The sequence below is a fragment of the Lissotriton vulgaris genome, chromosome 11 (genome assembly GCF_964263255.1).
Source record: "Lissotriton vulgaris chromosome 11, aLisVul1.2, whole genome shotgun sequence".
In the NCBI taxonomy this organism is placed as follows: Eukaryota; Metazoa; Chordata; class Amphibia; order Caudata; family Salamandridae; genus Lissotriton; species Lissotriton vulgaris.
The window spans coordinates 316,612,032-316,630,796 of NC_141699.1; positions in this window are offsets into that span (position 1 = coordinate 316,612,032).

Here is an 18,765-nt window from a genome sequence, read left to right on the forward strand (position 1 = left end):
TCACCGATTTGGTGCGGTTAGCAAGGAACGAGGCTATGAGATCTCTGGCTAGATGGTTGACCCCCAGTGTTGAGATATGGTCGATCAAGGTGGAATGATTGACCGTGTCAAAGGCAGCGGAAAGATCTAGATCAAATGCAAAAATACTGATCGCAAAGGGGCAGATTCTGAAAATCTGCCCCTTTGCGAGCGGATTTTAGCTTGATGCATCCGGGCCATAATTCTTCTCAGAGACTGCTGATTCACAAAATGAACAGTGGATTTTTTGGGTCAATCAAAAGTTTTGAAAGGATCAAGCCAACTAACTACAGAGGTTGCAATTGTTCAGCACATTTGGCCTAGTCCCTGACCATTTTTGCAGTCGGCAGATTTCTTAAGTAAGTCCTTAACCATTCTTCTCAGGAGGATTGATACGTGTAAAGAATGTACCGCACCCAGTAAATACCCTTACCCCAGGATGAATTGTTTTTGGGTTACAGCAAATACATCACGCTCCAAGTTCTTCACTTAGAAACGGGAGATAACGTGGACTCTGTATTTCATGTATTTAGCCTTTCTTGACAATTAACAGTGATAGTTTGCCCTGACTAAATCCTATAGAGTTAAAAAGTTGAAATGTGATAATTGTCTTACAAGTCAGAAAGCTAATTCCTGTGCAAACAGTGTTTAGAAGCTAGCAGCCTGGTCATAATGGGGGACTTAAACTGAGGGTCAGAATTTTTTGACACTGGATTCCATGTTCCATTGTTGCAGAAGTAGATTCACACCTTTAGACTTGAGAATTCAGTTCACTACATGCAATGATACCCCTTGTCAGAATTTGCACAGAACGCGGGAAATCGAGCTGTCGCATAATTATTGGTTTGTGTGAATATCACATGTGATAGTACATGAGGTACCTATCATACTCCTGCAATTTTATCCAAACGTTTGCTGGGAAAAACCTCACAAAATATTTAAGGGCAGGGGCTAATCTGTAGAAAAAAAGACAAAACCTGGTTATTGTGGGATCAACACAGATTCCACATTATGTCTCATTCTTCATTGCCAATCTCAAAATAGATGGCATTTATCTCACATAGTAAATATACTATCCTGAAAAAAATACCATATACTCTGAATAGGTAATGCCACCCCTATTGCATTTTAAGGGCAGGACCCTGTTTCGATGGACGAGGGGCATTACAGAGGGTCAGGCATAACTCACAGAGCTGGAGATCTCCTTCCTGGGAACGCCTCCTTGGCAATTTGCCGTATTGAACCTGAAAACTTGCCTTAATATGAGATGGCCCCTCCATGTGACTTTGAAGGTAGGAACCCTCAGAGTTGCTTATGCCTTGAAGACCAATTCAGGATAACTATTTTTGTTTCAGCAAACATTGAACTAATTGGCTACAATCAATTTTTCGCTCAAGGATAAAAAAACTCTATGGACTTTTCAAGAGACAGTAGCTGGCAAAGCGTTAAGGATGTAGTAAACTCTGTATTGGTGAATGCCTTCTAAATCTAGTTTCAAGAAATCGTTTTTAATTCTGGTGTTACTGACCACTTCCTTGGACACAATTTGAAAGTAGCTGAGTGAAATGGTGCAGGCCTGGACAGCAATTTGAGATCACCATGAGGAGCAAAATCAAGTTGACGATGGAATAAGTTTCAGGTACTAATTACTTATGCATAGAGATTACCACCATAGAATAGAAGGTACAGTGTGCTATCAAAAGGGAAGTCAACATGGAAAAAGATAGAGACATTATTGTTAAACCGCATGCCTCTGAACAAAGGTTATAGGACTGCAAAAACTAATGCAATATACCATTGTAAGTTTTTTATTTCAGTTGCTTTAAAGAAAAGTATAACAACTGTAGTAATTGTTTTTTCAACTTTGTTACTTTAAAGCATACCCTGTTCAAATTATCATTGTAAGGAACATCATGCAAAGCTAATGTGAGAAATCAGGACCTGTTTGCAGTGTCCCCCCACTTTTTTTCCCTATTTCAGCTACTAGGTGCTAGTTTTCTGACGCTGATTATGTCCTGAGCCCTGCTAACCCGACCCACGTCCTGTGCTCCGATTAAAAGTACATAGTTAGGTATAATTATAATTGACAATGACAGACCCCTGTAAGTCCATAGTATATAATAAGGTAAGGGGGGTTCAAACTACCTATAAATCCCTAGTATATAATGAGGCAGGAAGGTTTAGAGGCCCAGTAGATTTCCTACACTAGAGTGTGTACTAGTGTATTGCCTGCTGTCATTTTAAAAGTAAGTCCTGCATTGCAGGCTGCTTTTAAATAGATTGTATATGCAAATTCGACTTTGGAATTAAATGCACTTCCAAAGTGGGAATCTACTTTATTGTTTCATATGGGTCATCCCTAAGGTGAAGGTGTTTTATGCGCCCTGGGGTAGGAAACACTGTCAATTTCATTTATCCCTATTTTGGATAATTAGCTCCATAAGCTAACATTGGAATATTTAATTCAAGTTTAAATATTGATAAGAATGAGCTAACATATCATTCAAGAACTTAAAATGATAATGATGATGAATCCAACAACTTGCCGCTGTTAAATTATAATAACTAACACATTTTCTGTGAGCCAAAATTTAGCTGTCCAGCTGCCGCCAGGCTAAACCAGAGCTGCTTGATAAGGTGTGAAGTGTCCTGTCAGAACAGACAGTGGATTTCCTGTGGGTGGGGAACTTCAGCTGAAGAACCCAAAAAGCAGGAAGAGGGTGGAGGAGCCAAACTGGTCTTCAAAGGGAGAATGACAGTTTGGCACCAGCACAGGCTGATCTCAACATCTTGTACCCCAGCCACATAGGGGCCTCAGTGGTCAGGGGGCTGGAAGGGGAGTGTTAGTGAAATTTAGTCCCGCCAGTGGGTTGGCTTAGCCAGATCTAACCCCTAAGGGAAGACTTTCTCCATGTTGGATTTTTAGAAAATTGTGCTTTCTAAGACAAGAATATGCCACACTTTGGAGGAAGTGATCATACTCCATAGTCAAGCAATCAGGGTTTTTAAAGCACGCCTATACACCCGTGAGGGTCTCAAGGCACTTGTGGGTATGGGGGGCTGCTGATCCATCTGAGCGCAGGGATTCTGTCGAAGAGCCAGGTCTTGAGGTCCTTCCTGAGTTAGGTATGTGACGGGGATTGTCTGAGGTGGAGAGTCTTGTCAGCGACCAAGGGGAAGTACCTTCCTCCGGTTCTACACTTGTGGATCTGAGGGACGGTGGCAAGGGCCAGCTGGGTGGGGTGGAGTTGTCTGGTGGGTATGTGGAATGAGAGGCGGTCATTCAGGTATGCTGCTCCTGCATCATGGCGGGCTTTGTGGGCATATGTGAGTAGATTGAAAGTGATTCTTTTGTTGACTGGGAGCCAGTGAAGTTCTCTGAGATGTTTGAAATGAAATGAAATGAAAAAACATTTATAAAGCGCATGGCTGCCCGGGAGCGTCCCGCGCAGTGGAGGTCGGAGGGAAACTCACGGGATTGATAGATGAACTTATGGATCTTGTGGAAAGAGGTGTGTCTTCAGGAGTTTACGGAACATCATGTAGTTCGGTTCGGCTCGAAGACTAGTCGGCAGGGATTCCACAGGGTTGCTGCAGTGACTGAAAAACGTCGCCCTCCAGTTTGGGCCTTCCTGACTCTGTGAACAGTGGCCAGGTTACCCTGGGAGGAGCGCAGGGACCTGGTAGTTTTGTAGGGATAGAGCATTTTCCCAAAGATAGGGGGCCCTTTGCCCTGGAGGGATATGTGGGTGATACACAGAGCCTTAAATGTGATCCTTTCCCGGATAGGCAACCAATGAAGAGCTCTGAGTGCTGGTTTAGCCGATGTTCTCCGGGAGGTGCCTGTCAGCAGCCTGGCTGCTGTGTTTTGAATGCGCTTAAGGATATTGATGGTGGATTCTGGCACGGCCATAAAGAGGGCGTTACTGTAGTCTAATCTAGTTAAGATAAGACCTTGAATGAGCAGCTTTCTGGATTGTGTCGGCAGTAGGGGGAGAATCTTACGAGCTGAGCGGAGTAGGCCCACACAGGTGCCAGCCGTCTTTTTGGCCTGTGTCTTAAGGGAGAGGTCTTGCTCCAGCCATACCCCTAGGCTTTTGAGTTCTTTCTTTGGTAGAGGGAGATCCCCTAGGCATGTGGGCCAGATGGAGGTGGGAAGGGATGTCATTCGCTGGCCCAGAAGCATGAGCTCTGTTTTTGTGCCATTTAATTTTAGTCGCGAGTCGCACATCCAAGTATGGTATTATGAATGCAGTGAGGTATGTCGAGGACCAGTCTGGTTGCCTCATTCTGTAGTTTACTGAAATGTTTCTGGGTGAAGTTGTTTCTCGTAGTTGTGGGTTCGGTGGTGAGGGAGAGGATCAGCTGTGTATCACCAGCATAGGAGACAGTGTTGAGCCTGTAGTTCCTGACAATTGCAGAGAGAGGGGCAATATAGATGTTGAAAAGAGGTGGGCTCAGGGAGGAGCCTTGGGGGACTCCACAGGTGATCTCCTTGGCTTTGGAGAGGAACAGTGGAACTGTGACTCGTTGTGTTGGACCCGTGAGGAAGGAATGAATTCATGCCTGGGCCCAGTCGTGGAGAGTCATGATTAGGGTGTGGTGGGAGACAATATTGAAGCAGCCGAGAGTTTCAGAAGGATGAGGGCTGTGGTTTCGCCCCATTTAAGTGGGGGGCGGATGTTGTTGGTGGCAGCAAGAAGTGCGGTCTCTGTGCTTTGATTACTGCTGAAGCTGCATTGGGAGAAGTCCAGGACGTGGTTTGCTTCAATGTATTCCGAGATGTACTGGGTGCCACCATGCATCCTATTGCTTGGGTGAGCCCCCTTGCGTGACGCCCAGAAACAGGAAATAAATATGGGAGAGCTGCAATGCTTCTCAGATATGCTGGCTGATACTAGAAGGAGCAGAAGGAAACCTGATCCTCACCACAAAGGTCTGCACTCTGAAGGACTGCACCTGCTGCATATTCTGAGACTATAGCTCTGAGAACTTTGCCTTGCATCGAGAAGGATTAAGGAGTGGATTCCCTGCAAACTATAGGTTGACAGAGCCTGATTGCATCATTTCCACCAAGAAGTCCCCATCCTAGAGTGAGTCTAGTGTACTTTTAAGTATTTGGTCAGGTGCATTGTGGGAATTGTAGTCCCAACATCCCAAAGACCATCTCAGAAATTCTAGACCCCTGGATTGGTGGTGTGGACACTTTGAAGCCTCAATGATACTTTCTTTAAGAAGTCAGAGAAGTTTGGAGCAACATTTGTAAAATGTCCCATAAGCTGACTAGGTGCATTGTGGGTGTTACTGTTCCAGACCCCAAGAGAGAAACCAGAACACCTGAACACTTGGCTGGTGTTGTAGACCACTTTTCTTCATCAAGAAACACTTCTGGACGTTAGAGTAAAGACCTCTTGACTCAGTCCAGTACAATCTTTTTTAACCCTTTGAGTGCTATTTGCTTCTAAACGCTAGTTTTATTTTTATTCTTTTTTACAAATTCATGTCTCTTGTTCCCCACATTAGATTTTTGTAGTTTTGGTGTCTATTTGTTCGTTAAAATATAATCTATGTTTTTAAATTGGAGTTGGATTTTTAATGTGTGTTGTGTCTCACCTATTCAATGCATTGGTGCATTTAAATGCTTTATACACCTCTCTCCTAAGTCAGGCCTACCTGCTCGTTGAAAGCTACCATGGGTTGAGGAGTGGGATGATTTATTGTGTTTGTGGCCTTATTACTAATGACAAGTCACTGCTCATCACTACTAATAAACCACTTTCCAACAGCTAAACAAATTCTATTTAATCAAGCCAAAATTTAGACAGCAAAAATGTTCCAGAGCCTATTCATGAAGGTAAATTTGGTCAGAAATCTACCTTTATGACCGTATTGAACTTTTTTACACTTGTCAGGAATTTAGAAAGGTATTCACTACAGGTGTAAATCAATTTGCTTGGGAGGAGTTCTCTAGCATGAGTGCAAAGAAATCCTAAACAATAAGTGGAAAAGTGGGAGTACGAATGTGTGGTGTTAGAAATGGGGTTTCTGGCTGGGTGCCAGGCAGAACCCACCACTCTAGTCAGAGTGAGGGAGTTACTCTCATAAGAGAACCCCTGCTCACCGCCTTGGTAGCTAGGCAGACCAGTCAGGCTTATACCAGAGGCAATGTGTAAAGCATTTGCCCTACACATACACACACACCAGTGACACACTAGCACACCAAAAAAAGACTTCACACAAGGTTATATAAAAATATTCTTTGTATTGCACAATTTGGACCATACTCGCATAAATCACTTTTCCACTATGCACTTGTCATGACATCACAGATTATAAAATCACTTGGCCAATGGGGCCATTGTCACAACAACACAAGTTGTGCATAAAGTACATACTTGTAGGCTGCACACATCACTAACATGTGATGAGGTTATCACTTTACATCATCACTGTATATATCCTGAAGGTCCTAGAAAAGGACTTGTTAATATGACCAGTAAAAGGCATCAACAACCGTTATACATCCATATCAGGGCCCTTATTTGCAGTATGTAAGGTTGCTCTTTTCCTTTCCCAGGAGGCTTTTGGGACACCTGCCCACCTACACCAGGGGAATGCAGTACTTTTTGGGGATTCCTTCCACTCAGGAAACGGGGGCCTCCAACGAGGTTCTATCTTGTGATGCAAGCAAAAACAATGCCCCCCAACAGTAGTTAAGTGCACAGCTGCCTGCAACCACGCGATGTAGCTGCCAGCAACGTCTGGAATGCATCAGAGACCTCTCCAGGTGTTGTGCGGTGACTTTGAGTGGGGCTGGGATCTTGATTCCACCCTCTGTTTGGTAGAATTAGTAGGGCAGCTGCCCGCTAATGCGCAGGGCAGCTGCCTTTCAGTCAAGCTCAGCCCCAATCACCTATCCCTTGGAGCTGAGCGGGTCAGTTTGCAGCTTTAGACTGCAGAGACCAGCACTCCTCCACTCTTTGCACCGGAGAATGGAATCTTGCAGGCATTCAAAACGTGGAATTCCGATCAAGCCCTCATGGCCGGGCTTCCTTGGAGCAAAGTCTCCATCACCTCCACTTCCGCTCAGGGATTCCTCTGAGCGGCCGCTGATGACGCAGAATACTTGTTGGCTTCTGGGGGCATGGCTGGGCCATGCCAGGAACTCTGGTTGATACCAAAGGGGATGATGGACAGAGCGTTTGAGCAAACCAAACACTCACCCCCAGTCAACTGAACTGGGTTTAATCCATCATCATTCCTTATCTCACTCCACCACCCCAATTCAGACATCTCTATATGGAAATAATGGCCATGTCTGGTCGGCCATGCCGGTTGTCCTGCAACACTGCAGACTTCCTTGCGCTGGTCTCGCTGACGAACGGCTGTGCTGGGGTGGTCAGTTGGTTCTGTCGGGTGAAACTTATTTCTTTAAATCATTAAACAAATTGTTGGTTTATTCTAAAAAAACAGTTACTCAAAGGAACACACACATAGACCATACGGGGTATCAAGAATGTTATAAATTGGGTCATTTATAAATACCCAATTTCAATTTATACAGCTGTCAGAACACACCCTGAAATCTAATCTGTGATAAGGTGACATGAGGAGCTAAGTGAAAATAGTTATAGTGCGTATTATGTACAAAGTGGCTACAACGGATTTAGAAACTTGGAAGGCCAGTCTCTAGATAATTTAATAAATCTGAGAACTGAATAAATAAGTCTTCTCGCAGAGTCTTAAGACTGGTCCAGGGGATAGTGTCGACGTTTCAACCCAGAGTCTGCACTAATGTAAGGTCAGTGCGGGTCTTCATCAGGACAAGGACAGGGATTGACACCCTGAAAATAGTAAGGTGCATGGGTCAAGGATGTTCCAAACAATGTGCACTCAAGGTTTTGCTCACTTTCGTAGTCAAATCAGTTGGGCTCCGATTATTCGTAAAGTAAGCGCAGGGGTTAGTCCTGGCTCGCTGGTCCGTATCAACAGCCAACTCGTCTTGTGTGGCTGCTAATGCAATATTCAGGACGTGTTGAACGTGCGCGTGTACATCGAGTGTTGCTTGGTAACGCACACAGAGTCACGTGGATCTGTGTCATGGGCCCGAGGGCAGTTCAGTTGCTAGGTAACCTATGAATGGCATCCTAGTACGTGTTACTCCGACACCCTCACGCCGATGGTCATGTGTTCAAATGGACCTATACTTGTCTCGAAATATTTAATGCGTGCGCGGTAGTCAGACATATGTGGCATGTAATTATTTTGTCTGGTAACCCCGATTATTGTGGAGATATTATGATTCAATCCACGGAAACATGATAATTCCTGCAAGATGCTAATGAGTCTTGCATCATGTATATGACTCAAAATATCCAGCATTGAAAAAACCTTTACTATAACAGATAGAAACACATTATTACTTTCATATACGTTATCGATCAATTTTATGCGTGAGCACTTATCATTCATATTTGTGACACATATCTGTTCCTTATTATAACTCAAAAAAGTAGGCAAACGTTATCCATTTTGGTAGGGGAAACTGGCAATCTAGATGCCTACAGCAGATTTACATTCCATAGCTGAATTATGTTAAATATGTTTGGGTCCGTGGACATATTTGTGATTTAATACATCATGCATAATGTGACAGGCTCCCCAATTAAGTTTTGGTTTAAAAACATATGTGAGGGTAAAAGCACAGGTTTAAGCATTACCTACACAGTTACAGAAAGTGTGTATGTATATACAGTGTGATAAATGTAATTGTTAGCACGCATTTTGTAATGTACATGCATTCACTATAAGCTCTCAAATCTTGTGGTCAGAGTGGACCAGGGGCCCTATGCATAGATGCCTTCAGCGAATTTACATATCATAGCTGAATTGTGTTACATATTTTTGGATCCATAGATATATCAGTGGCTTAGTATATCCTGCATATTTTGACAGGTCTTGCATTATGTTTGAGTTTTTAAAAACATATGTGGGGGTAAAACAGAGGTTTAGGCATTATGCACATAGGTGTGGATAGTGTGCATGTATATACAATGTGATAGACATCTCAGTTAACATGCGTCTTGTAATGCACATGCATTCACAATAAGCTTAGATCTTATGGTCAGAGGTTAACAGGGGCCTTATGCAGTTAGAGTTGCCCCATTTGTCTTTCGTTCTCCTCCATCTCGTTCAACCCGTTTTGTACAGAGTTGAGTGAGTGGATCCATCTACACTCTTTGTAATTCAGAACCCTTGATAAGGAACGACCTCTTGCATTGGGGCTGATCTTTTCTATGACCCACCATCTTATGTTGTCAGGGGAGTGGTTGTGTGTCATGAAATGTTCGACCATAGGTGCACCCTGCACCTTGCATCTTACCACGCTCATATGCTGCAGAATTCTAGCCTTAGCTTTCTGAGTGGTTTGACCAATATATATTTGATCACAGGGGCAAAGGATTGCATATATCACATTGGAGCTTTTACAGTTGGTAAAGTGTGGTAGCTTGTATGTTCTGTTGTTATGCGTGAATGTGGTTTCCTCATAGCATAGGTCACACGCTTTGCATTGTCCACATTTATGATGTCCAGTAACCGGTGGAAGACTCAGGTGGCTTCTAAGATCTAGTGGTTTGGGGGGTTCCATGTATGCCCTGACCACCGGGTCCTTGATATTTCTGCCTCTCTTGAAGGTGAACATAGGGTCTTGGTTAGTCTGTAGCTCACTCGCGACCAGATTCCAGTATTTCTTCACGATCTTTTTGATCTAGTTACTCTTGGTGTTGAATGTTGTCACGTAAACGATATTGTCTGACACTCTAGGTTTCTCCTTGACCTCCGAAAGCTGGTCACGAGGGCAGTACCAGTCGCGTTTCTTTGCCCGTTTCAAAAGTCCTGTTGGGTATCCTCTCTCCTCCAGACGGCTTGAGAGGGTTTCAGATTCTTTAAAGAAGTCTGTACTTTTGGTGCAGTTTCTTCTCAGCCTGAGGTATTGCCCATAAGGCAAGTTGTTGGTATCTAGAGTTATAATAAGGAACAGATATGTGTCACAAATATGCATGATAAGTGCACAGGCATGAAATTGATCGACAACTTATATGAAAGTAATAATGTGTTCCTATCTGTTATGCAAAAGGTTTTCAATGTTGAATGTTTTTAGTCATATACATGATGCAAGACTCATTAGCATCTTGCAAGAATTATCATGTTTCCGTGGATAAAATCATAATATCTCCACAATAATCGGGGTTACAAGATGGAAGAATTACATGCCACATATGTCTGAATACCGCTCACGCATTGAGCATTTCGAGACAAGTACAGGTCCATTTGAACACGTCACCATCCGCATGTCGGAGTAACATGTACTAGGACGCCATTCATAGGTTACCTAACAACTGAACCGTCCTCAGGCCCATGACACAGACCCACGTGACTCTCTGTATGTTACCTACTAACGTACGACATACATTCACATGTTCTACATATTCTGACTATTACAATAGCAGCCACACAAGACGATTTGGCTGTTGATACGGACCAGCGAACTTTACGAATAACCGGAGCCCAACTGATTTGATCAGGAAAGCGAGCAAAACCTTGAGGGGATTAGAACCATGAATTTATGCCCATTTAAAAGTGATGTAGTTTGGAAGTAGCTAACAATCCCTACCCACAGAGCTTACCCTTCCACCAAGAAGCAACGGATCTTGATCTCCCCCACTAGACAATACTGGGTGAGTCATCGCAATTAAGCAACCGGGCTGGATTCAGATAACGACCTTTTCCCAAGGGATTGCCTTTACCTTCATCTAGCATACCTTTACAAGTGAAGAATTTTAAGGCTCCCCCTTTTGGCACCAGAAATAAGGAGGCGCAAATGCTGCTACGCCCGGCCAGCCCAACTGAGCAACCTTAGGTGAGTCCTTGATCACCTCTGAACAATGCACCTTACTATTTTCAGGCTGTCAATCCCTGACCTTGTCCTGATGAAGACCCGCACTGACCTTACAATAGTGCAGACTCTGGGTTGAAACATCGACACTATCCCCACGGCCAGTCCTAATACTCTGCAAAAATACTTATTTATTGAGTTCGCAGATTTATTTATTTATTTATCTAGAGACTGGCCTTCCAAGTTCTAAATCCTTGTTGTAGACACTTTGTACATAATACGCACTATCAAAATTTTCACTGAGCACCACATGTCACCTTGTCACAGATTATATTTCACTGTGTGTTTTGACAGCTCTATAAATTGAAATTGGGTATTTATAAATGACCCAATTTATAAAATTCTTGATACCCCGTATGGTCTATGTGTATGTTCCTTTGAGTAACTGTTATTTTAAGAGTAAACCATTGATTTGTTTAATAGTTTAAAGAAGTAAGTATCACCCGACAGAACCAACAGTTCTCTTTTTTATATACAATTGCCCAGATTCTGAGGGATACTGGGTTACCCCATTGTTACTAAACTTGTGTTGGGATGGTCAGCACCCTCTTGCCTCAGACCCTGCACATCGCAGCAAGTTTACCGCTCCTTGGAGGTTTCAAGTAGCGCAATTCACCAAGGCTCTTGAATCATCAAGCACACACGCAGGAATTTTCCCAAAGCAAAGTGAAAGCGCAATGAAGGAATATTGTGCACACCACACGCTAAGTTTTCTCACTACCATGGCAGGATACCAAGCCCTAGGAGATCATTGGGGCTGGCAGGCAACAGGAATGCACACAGGGTCCTTGCAAGGGAACAAGAGGGGGTACTTCCAGCAGGTAAGCACAGCAAGGCAACATTCCAGTGGCGGTTTCTCCTAGCAGCATGAAGCTTCTCCTCCGGCCAGATTCAGTCTGCAGAGCAAGCAGAGTCTGGTTACAAGTCCACGCAGTGTCTAAAATCATGGGGTCACAGCTTACTTACTTATAGTTCAAAAGTCTTTTTCTGGGAGCATTTCAAACAATGTTTAGACATGCACAACACTGCCATTCTCATCCCAAACCCAGGCCTCAGACACACTACAGAGGGTTGGAGACAGGATTGTAGAAGGTCGGCACGTCCCTATTTAGATGCTGTTTCAACTCCTCTCACCACTCTAAAAGCAGACCAGGCCTATTCAGATGCAAGGTAAACTCATCCCGCCCCTCTAAATGCTGCCATGGTATACTCAACCTAGCGCTGAGTCACTCAGGACAGGCAGGACACACCTCAACCTCCCTTGTGACTGTCTAGAGTAAATACACCTCCCCCTTCTCCTGTCAGTCTAAACCAGATGGTGAATACACATCCAGGCAGGGCACAAAGACTAATGAGGACAGAGGACTGTCCACTTCTTAAAGTGGCATTTCTAAACTATTAATGACAAATCCGCTTTCTCCAATAAGCAGGATTTATCACTACTATTCGAAACATATAACATATATGGCTCATATCAGAAATTAACACTGAAGCACATATCAGGGGAACCCCAAAGCAAACCTATGAGAGGGCTGCCTCACAGCAGTGAGAAACCAAATGGGCTGTTTGTCACAACCAGGACATGCCACACAGTAAAGGCACATGTCCTACCTTTTACCTATACAGCACCCTGCCCAAATGTGCATATTTTTTTAGCATTGCCAAACTCTGAGCTATGCCTTGGTATTGATATATACTTAACACCAGTACTGCACTGAATATACTTAACACCAGTACTGCACTGAAATACATCTCCCTCCTGGTTGGGAAGGGGAATGTATCACCCCTAGATTTGTTGGGTGTGTTGGAGAAGGGCTTTCTCCATGAGGAAATATGGGGCCTTATTTATGAAGGCCTTGTGTCAGTGTTGCGCCGCCGTTGCGTCACTTTTTGTGACGCACCAGCGGTGTAAAAAAGCGCCTCGTTGCGCCATATTTAAAAAGTGACGCATCTAGGTAGATGCGTCACTTTTTAAACCCCCGCGCCACAATATACCTGCGTCAGGTATAATGTATGCAGAGGGGGCGTTCCCCCGCAAAAAGACTCGTAATAGTGACGCAGTGAAATCTATGAGATTTCACTGTGTCACTTTTAGGACGCTGTTGCGTCAAAATCTTGCGCCTGCCTCACAGCAGGCCTAAGACTGACGTAAGCCCTTTCACATGGGGCTTTCCCCATGTGAAAGGACGCATTGGTGGAGTTGCGTCACTTTTGTGACACACTCCAGCAATGCGTCACTTTTGCGCTTACAGATACGTCAGAAATACTGACGTATCTGTAACTCCTTGCGACATGATGCGTCATATATTAAATATGACGCATCAGGAATGTCGTAAGGAGTGCGCAGTGAAAAGTGACGCATCGCTGTTTTCACGCAGCGATGCGTCACTTTTCATAAATGAGGCCCATAGTTTCCCCACATAGGAAAAAAAAGTTGAAGTGTATTTCTACAGAGGATCCTCTTTACTTTGTGCTGTTTTCTCCACTATGGAGAACTCCACATTGTGGGAATAACATTCCCCCTGGAAAGGTCTTGTGATCTTTCCAGGATTGCAACTGGAAACCTGCTCCCTGCACAAGTTTCCAGGTGTAATCCTGAGAATATTTGTGATTTCCCAAAAAGTAGGAAAAACGCCTTTAGAAAGCACTTATCTCAACATGTACTTTTCCTATATTTGTTTATTATTGTGAATCAGTTGTCATTTACCATCAGGTACGGTGATCCTTTATTCCCTAAAAAGTGGGCATTGTTCATGTATCTTTATATTTCTATTTTAATTTCAAATCGTTTCTTTTGAATATTGTAAAAATGTGATTAAATTACAAAAATTGTGTTTTTTAACGATATAAGAAATATTCTAGGATAGTACGTACTTCAATTGCAAGAAGTGGTCTAGGGCAAAGTTCAGATGCACTGGCAGAGCAGTGTATCAGCAGTACAGACACCCATGGCTAACTGTTTGGCTTTGAGAGCCTTGTAAGGTTTTAGCCGTCTGATGCTATCAAAGTTTTGTGGACATTGATAGAGATGTATGTGTGTGTGTGTGTGTGTGTGGGTGTGTGTGTATGCGTGTGTGTGTGTGAGTGAGAGAGAAAGAGAGAGAAGGGAGAGAGAGACAGAGCGTACCACTAATAAATTGGAAAGATTACTGCAGGATACTGTTCATGCGCATAAGCAATGTATTCAGGTGCTAGTGCAGTGGTCATTTATGGCTAAGGGACATGAAAAAAAGTAAGTGTGGGTCCTAATAATGGCATAGCAGGGTGTGGCAGGAATGAGGATTTTGGTACATTAATAGAACTGTGTATGGTTTATCATATTAGAATGGCATCTGGAGTGACAGGTTGTAATTTAGGAATAATGGCAGAGATATGTGTGATACTTTTGCAGTCGACTTTGACATGAATTGTAGAACATAGTTTGGACACCAATGCAGAGGTAGTTTGGGGAATATAGGTCAGGATTCGGATTCCTTGGCAGAACAGTAAACAGGTTTTAATACTAAGTGCAGTAAGTAAGGACTGAAGTTAATTGACATCAATGAACGTGGGTGGGGGCAATGGAAAAGCAGCAAAACCTCTGAAGTGGGTCCTGCGCAGATGGCAGGAGGCATAGCCATTAACCTATGCAGTTTTGTGGGGATTGGCTGGGTTTAATGTAGATAACAAGTATTGTCAGCATTGGGCATTGTTAGGGTAGTTGAGGCAGTAATCACTGCCAACAATAAAAACTGTCTGGGTACGCTGTAAGAACTACCAGCACCAAGTACTGCCAAGGTAGACTGTAAACACTGTGTAAATTGAACCACTCATTGTCAGGGAGAAGGTGAACTGAGATTAATTTCTGTGATTTAAGTAGAAGAGCAGTGCCCATAGTTAGTTGACTTGTGGCCTTATGGCCATTCCTGCTGAAGAATGTGTGGGTACACACATTTGCTGTGGATGCAAGCCAACGGTGGCAGTGGTTTAAGTTTTTCTATTAGTCCTAGACCATTCATAAGTGTGCATATTTTCTTTCAATATTTGGGCTCTTCTAACGTGAGAGGACTTTACACTTTGCTTTGTTTGGGTGCAGAATGTAAGTGGTTGGAAGATGTGGTTGGTTTTATTAAGTCTAAGGGATAATTGACGGATTCTAATAAACGAAAACTGTTGTGTATTGACATGAATGACCTATATATATGTAATCTCTCAGTCAGTCCTTAAGTGTGAGAGGCCATACTCTGTTCTGCACTCAAAAGGCCTTCTCATGCTATTGCTAATATGTCTGCACTGAGTATATGGAGACCCAGAGTCCTGCTCTTTCAGAAAGTATAGTATTTCTGTAGAATTGAGTGGTACCTGAATGCCAGGCTTACCTGTTAGAACCCTCAACTGGCCCTAGCGAGCTCATAAACTATTGGCCAATCTCCCTTCTCCCATTCCCAGCGAAGGTACTGGAAAAGATCATCAACAATCAACTCATCACACACCTGTAGCAGAACCAACTACTCAACCCCTCTAATCCAGCTTCTGCAGCAATCACTGCCCCCAAACTGTCCTGATAGCAACAACAGACTACATCTGAATCCTCCTCGACTGAGGGGAAACAGCGGCTTAGATCCTTCTCGACCTCTTGACAGCCTTCAATACCGTAACCTACAACATGCGGATCAAAAGACTCCACCACATGGGCATCATGAAGAACCAAGAGGATCCACCTCCCTCATTTCAACTTTGAACCCTAGGCCCAGGTCTCATCCATCAGCCTCACACTCTTTAATGCATATAAGACCCTGCTGGCCAATATTGTCCGGTCTCAAAATAATTCCCTATGCAGACAACAGCAAACTCATTCTATTCCTCACTGCCAACCCCACAACCACTAGAACCAACTTTAACAGATGCATGGCAAACGTCACTGACTGGATGAATGAATGGATGAAGAACAACTGCCTGAAGCTGAATACACAGAAGACAGAAGTATTGATCATTGGCAACTGCAGCAACACATGGAACAACTACTGGTGGCCATTAGACCTAGGACCCACAACCACTCCTTCAACCACATCAGAAACCTCAGAATCATCATTGACAACTAGCTCACCATGAAATCACAGATCAACTCCATCTCTTCCACCTGCTGCCTCCCTCTGCGCTTGCTACGTACGATCTTCAAGTGGCTACCCCTACACACGAAATGCACAGTGACACAAGACCTCATCACCAGCCGTCTGAACTATGCCAATGTCCTCTACGTAGGAATCACTGAACACTTCCTACACAGACTTCAGAACATACAGAACACTGCAGACAAAATCATCCTCAGCCTTCCCCGACAAACCCACATCACATCCCACCTCAGGCAACTCCACTGGCTCCCCGTACAGAAGACATGCCAACTCAAACTGCTGACCCACGCACACAAGGCTCTACACAACGAAGGACCCACCTACATTAAGCATCTCCTGAACTTCCTCAGACCATCGAGAAGACTCCGCTCGGACTCCCTTTCACTTGCCCATACTCCTTGCGTCTACCGAAGCAGAAGTGTAGGTTGATCCTTCACCCACATCACAGCAAAGGCCTAGAACAGCCTCCCCACGCGCCTCTGGAGCATTCACCTCACTTCTGGAATTCCGAATGGCCCTTAAGACCATGCTGTTCTATTTTGCCTTTGGGCCTTCAAGCCCCTGTATACCGTATTGGGTGATTAGTCGTGCTTTATCACACTAGTAATGCATGCAGGCTCTTTGAAGGGGAGGCCTATTTTTTGGTTCTTGCTGTATGTGTGGCCTGCTACATATGATGAAAGGCAATGTGACTTTAGCTTTCTTGAGAAAAGAAGGACGGCTGGGTGGAAAGGAGAAAGGAAGGAACAAAGGGTTTTTGGGAGGGAAGGAAGGGAGTTAGTGAGGAGGAAGGAAGGATGGAAGGGCAGCTGGATGGATCAAAGGAAGGAAATAAAGGAGGAGAAAAGGAAGGAATTGATGGAGGGAAGAAGTAAAGAAGGGAGGGAGGGGTGAAAGTAGGGCGGAAGGGAGGTAGAGAGAGGGGGCAGGAAGGGAGGGGAGGGAGAAAGGGGGAACGAAACGGAAGAGAAGGAATCAAGGGGACTTGAGAGAGAGCTCAAAGGAGGGAGGGAGGGAATGACCAAAGAACAGAAGGTTTGCTGGAGTGCAGGATACAGGCCTTATTTATAGAATGAAGGAAGACGAAATGGATGAATAAATAAACAAGTAAAGAATAATGAATGATGAAAAGAAGGAAGGAATGATGGATGGATAAAAAGGACAGAAAGTATGATAGAACGAAGGAAAAAAAAGAAAGAAAGAAACCCACAGAAATATGGAATGAAACAAGGAAACAAGGCTGGAGTAAAGGAAGGAAATGCCACATTTCCCTCAGGAGGGCGCAATCTCCTAAATTACGTCTGGGCTCACTCGTTTGCTTCGTGCTCTTTGTGCTAGGGTTCAAAGTGAGTGTATTTTGTTTTTCTAGCACCTTCTTTGGGTCACACCTACTTTGGTCTTAATTAACTTGAGACCTGTCTCATTTTGTACTTATACTGTATTTTGGCAGGAGGTGTTACAATAAAATGCACACAAGAGTGACACACCTCTTTTAGCCATCGCTTGTAATATAGAGACTAAGGAAGAATTCATTTTAAATATATATATATATACGCTTCTAAAAGCCTACAACACATATCCTGGTACTCGTCACTAAACGTAAATAGGAAGAGCATCTAATAGTTTTGCCCTGGAATAAAATTGTTCAGGGTAAAAAAAATGACCTTATTTGCTAGAACACATTCAGACAGCGTATGTCTGGAAACAAGCAAGAGAACATAACTGAAAAGGACTGGGTCTATGTGAGGGGGTAACAACAAGCTCACTTGACAGAGAAAACATTGAAAATCTTTGATCAAAGTTCCTATAGTGGCTTGATTTACAAGTACTCTTGCACTTCAGTCGATGGTTTATTATCTTCCTTTGTCATAAACAAAAATATAATACAAGTAGGAACTATAAAACAGATTACACCTAACAGGGGACATCTAGTAGTCAGTGCGGAGGATTCTAAATAATAACTCAAACCCTCTATATATTTGAAGTATCACCAGAGGTCGACAGTCAGGTAAACTTTGAAAATTAAAGGAGGAGAGATTCGGAAGCACTGTAGCAGTAAATTACACACAGGTTCAGAATGCCAACTTGTGCGATCTGAATTACTGGTGTAAGCTGATAGCTGATGTGCATCCTCAAAAAATAAAGTTTGCAATAGAAAGTATGTTGCGTAAAGGAATAGATTTGTGACTGTCCAGATCCGAGACATATTAGAACGTGCCAAAACGAAGCGTCCTAAAAAGGTGCGTACAGTTTGGGATATGATGGTCAAGGACATTGTTCAGCGTGGCTACAGAGAGGTAAGGCCCTCTGTGCCAGAGCTCGTGCCATTAACAAACACAAACATAGAGTGAGCCGGATGTGAGTCAGTCTAATTAGTCCATTGGCTGATTTGGGTAAATCAATTTCATCCATCGTTTGTTTGCTCGCTCTGTCTTTTTTACCTTTTGTCAGTCATTGAGAGAATTGCGTGGTTATGCATTTTGCAATTGTGGTTTCTTTCTGGTAATTATAAAAAAGGACACAATCTCTTGTCACCCATTCACCTGATGATGATGCTTTCAAAAATTATGACAGGTGCTATACCCTATCTGTGGGTGTCAGAGGGGAATCAAGGTCATGAACTCCTTCTGTTGACATCAGAGTGGCCTCTTTTATTAACATGGAACTCTGCACCCTTTT